Below are 4,562 nucleotides of genomic sequence, written 5' to 3' on the forward strand. Positions count from 1 at the left end.
TAAATTAGATAATAAACAGAAATAAAAAATAAATAAAAAGTGTAAAAAAACCCAAATATATTTTGTAACTATAGTAATCTAATGCTTGATAAATTCAAAGACTCAAGCTTCTGGGATAAGAACTCACTATTTGACAAAAATTATTGGGGAAAACTGGAAAATAGTCTGGCAGAAACTAGGCATTGATCAACATCTAACACCCTATAGGTTGAAATGGGTTCGTTATTTAGACATAAAGGGTAATACTGCAAGCATATTGGGAGAAAAAGGAATAGTCTACCTCTCAGATCTGTGGGAAAGGGAGGAATTTATGACCAAGAAATAAAGAACATCATAAAATGCAAAATGAATAATTTTGATAAAATAAAATTAAAAAGCTTTAGCACAAACAAAATGGAGCCAAGATTAGAAGGGAAGCAAAAAAAAAAAAAATGGAGAAAAAATTTTATAGCTAGTATTTCTAATAAAGGGCTCATTTCTGAGCCACATACAGAATTAGCTCAAATTTATAAGAATGTAAGCCATTCTCCAATTGATAAATGGTCAAAGGATTTGATCAGACAATTTTCAGATAAAGAAATTAAAACCATTTCTAAGCATGTGAAAAAATGCTCTAAATCACTATTAATTAGAGAAATGCAAATTAAGATAACTCTTAAGTATCACTTCATACCTCTCAGATTGGCTGACAGGAAAAGATAATGATAAATGTTGGAGGGGTAATGAGAAAACTGGGATATCATGCATTGTTGGAGTTGTGAACTGATCCAATAATTCTGGAGAGCAATTTGGAACTATGACCAAAGGGCTATCAAACTTGTACATACCCTTTGAGCCAGCAATGTCTACTGGATCTGTATTCCAAAGATAGCATAAAAGAGGGAAAAGGATCCACATGTGCAAAAATATTTGTAGCAGCCCATTTTGTAGTAGCAAGGAACTGGAAACGGAGTGGATGCCCATCAGTTGGGAATTGGTTGAATAAGTTATGGTATATGAATGATCTATAAAAAATGATAGAAGGCTGATTTCAGAAAAGCCTGAAAAGGCTTACATGAATTGATGCTGAGTAAAATGAGCAGAATCCAAAGAACATTGTAGACAGTAACAGGACTATATGATGATCAACTGTGGCTGACATGGCTCTTTTCAACAATGAGGTGATTCAAGACAATTCCAATAGAAGTAGAATAGAAAATGCCATCTGTATCCAGAGAAAGCTATGGAGACAATGTGGATCAAAGTATAGTATTTTCACTTTTTTTTGTTATTTGCTTGTTTTTTTTTCTTTCTCATTTTTTTCCTTTTGATCTGATTTTTTTGTACAACATGATAAATATGGAAATATGTTTAGAAGAATTGCATATACTTAATCTATATCAGATTGCTTGCTGTGTGGAGATGGGGAGAGGTAAGGGAACGAGGGAGAAAAATTTGGAACACAAAGTTTTTACAAATAAGAGTGTTGAAAACTATCTTAACACGTATTTGGAAAGATAAAATGCTATTAAAACTGAAAAAAAATACTTAATACATTTATGTTTATCCTATCAAAACATATTTGGTTTCAAATAAAACACAAAGAATCTTCTCACAAAACATATTCCCCCAAAACACTTAAGGAAAAATTGTTGGAAGAGTGTAGTTGATAATTCATGTCATGTTCCACTTTTGTAGAGTGTCATTAAAAAGGTAGAAATGTTCTTTATTTTCAATAGTTGATTAACTAGCATTTGTTAAACACCTATTATGAGTGAGGCACTATTTTAGACTATGCTCACACAAGGACAAAAATAAAATAGTCCTTTCACTCAAGAAACTTATATTTTATCCAGAGGCACAACATGTATTGATTTATATTTGTTGTTCATTCATGTCCAACTCTTCATGATCCCATTTTGGGGATTTTCTTGCAAAGATACTAACAGACTGCGATTTCCTTTGCCAGCTCATTTTGCAGATGAGGAAAGTGAGGCAAATAGTAAGTTTATGAGCTAAGACTTGAACTCACAATGTGTCTTCCTTATTTTGGGCCTGGATCTCTATCTACTGCACCACGTTGTTGCCATGTGTGTATTTCTAATTATATACCCAAATAAATTCAAGGTAATCTTTTGGGAGAGGAAACTAGAAGATTGTAAATATACAAGAAGCCTTTCTTGATTTTCCAAAGTAGAAATTGAATTGAGCTTTGAAGGAAAGAAGAGAATCTAGGAAATACCAATAATTTCTTTTCATTTAAAAAAAATTATTGTTTACATTTAACATTCGTTTTTAAAAATTGAGTTCTAAATACTCTATCTTCCATTATAAAGGGAAAAATTGTGATCTCAATTAAATGTGTGGAATTCTGTAAAACATATTTTCATGTCAGCCATTTTGCAAAAAGATAAAGTAAAAAACAATTAGGCTTCATTCTGCATTCGGATTTCAATAGTTCTTTTTCTGGAGCTGCATAGCATTTTTCATCATGAGTACTTTGGTGTTATGGGCCAGAACTCTGTACTTGAAACAAGGATTTTTATAAGGTGCTAACTCAGTGGAATTGATATCTAGTTTAGCATGGTGAATAATAGTTCTCTGGTTCAATATGATTGATTTACTCTTACAATAAATAATGGTTCTCTAGTGATTAATTTATACTCAGTACATTGTAAATGATCTAATTATAATTAGATAGATATAAGTAGATATAGATATAGATGTACATATATATTTATCTAGATACAAATAGAGCTATAAACTGGGACAAACTCAGCCAGGGAGGGACTCAGAGACAGATTCATTCACTCCATCTCACACCACTGTGGTGACTGGCCTTCTTCATTTCTCCACTGAAACCAAGACTCCAGAAGGCCTCCAAGAAAGCTAGCCGAAGCCCCAGGAAAGGAGACAAGACTCTGAAGGAAATAATAAAGGATTTGGACTTTAACACCTGGTTATTCTTGTCGTGATTACTCAACTGAAACGAAGGCTGGTCCCAAGACCTCCAGAAAACCATCCAGATCACTACACTTTGGAACTGTCTTGGATTGTTATATTGCTGAGAAGAGCTAAATCATTCATAGTTCATCAATATTGCCTTTATTGTATATGATGTTCTCCTGGTTCTCATTTCACTTTGCATAAGTTCATGTAAATCTTTCCTGAAACTATCTTGCTTGTCATTTTTTTTTCTTATTTTCTTTTAATTAAAGCTTTTTATTTACAAAACATATGCATGGGTAATTTTTCTAACACTAACCCTTTAAAAACCTTTTGTTCCAAATTTTCTCCTCCTTCCACCCAACTACCTCCCCGCTGGGAGGTAGTCCAATACATGTTAAATATATTAAAATATATGTTAAATCCAAGATATATATATACATATTTATAGTTAACTTGCTACACACAAAATCAGATCAAGAAGAAAGAAAAAGAAAAAGCGAGAAAGAAAACAAAATGCAAGCATATATAACAACAGAGAGAGTGAGAATGCTATATTGTGATCCACGCTCTATGCCTATGGTTCTCTCTCTGGGTGTAGATGACTCTTCATCACTGAACAAGAGGAACTGGTTTGAATCATTTTATTGTTGAAGAAAGCCACATCCATCAGAATTGATCATCGTATAGTCTTGTTGTTGCCATGTATAATGATCTCCTGGTTCTGCTCATTTCACTTAGCATCAGTTCATGTAAGTCTCTTCAAGCCTCTCTGAAATCATCCTGTTAGTCATTTCTTACAGAATAATAGTATTCCATTTGCTTGTCATTTCTTATAAGACAATAGTATTCCATTACAATCATATGTCACAACTTGTTCACCTATTCCCCAACTGATGGGTAGCCTCTCAATGTCCAATTCTTTGTCTCTCCCCCAAAATAAATTTTTTCTTTGATTTCTTTGACATACAGGCCTAGCAGTAGTATTGTTCAATCAAAGGGTATGTAGTTTTATAGCTCTTTGGGCATAGTTCCAAATTGCTCTCCAGAATAGTTAGATCTATTCACAACTCCAACAATAGTGTATTAATCTCCTAATTTTCCCACTAGCCCTCCAACTTTTTTTCCCTTTTCTGTCATATTAATTAATCTTATTAGTCTGAGGTGGTTCCTCAGGGTTGTTTTAATTTGAATTTTTTAATCAATAGTGATTTAGAGTATCTTTTTAAATGACTCTAGTCTTCTGAAACTTTCTGTTCATATCCTTTGACAATTTATCAGTTGGGGAATAATTTGTATTCTTACAAATTTGAATCAGTTCCTTATATTTGTTATATGTATATTTGTTAAACTGCTATAAATTCCCTGCCCTTTTGGCTTGAATTTCCTGCTTTCCTTTATATTTTGGCAATATTGGTTTTGTTTGTATTAAACCTTTTAAATTAGATGTAGCCCAAATTATCCAATTATTCCTTAGGCAAGCAGGAAGAAGGATTTGATAATGGAGATCAGTTACTAAATTGCTACAGGAACTATCCTTGTTCCCACACTTTAAAGGTGATCTAGTCTGAAATCCAAGTTATATCAAACTCCTGAGGCTTACTCTCTGTAGAAATCCCAGTCAGGTCCCTGAGGTT

The sequence above is a fragment of the Antechinus flavipes genome, chromosome 4, assembly GCF_016432865.1.
Source record: "Antechinus flavipes isolate AdamAnt ecotype Samford, QLD, Australia chromosome 4, AdamAnt_v2, whole genome shotgun sequence".
Taxonomy (NCBI): Eukaryota; Metazoa; Chordata; class Mammalia; order Dasyuromorphia; family Dasyuridae; genus Antechinus; species Antechinus flavipes.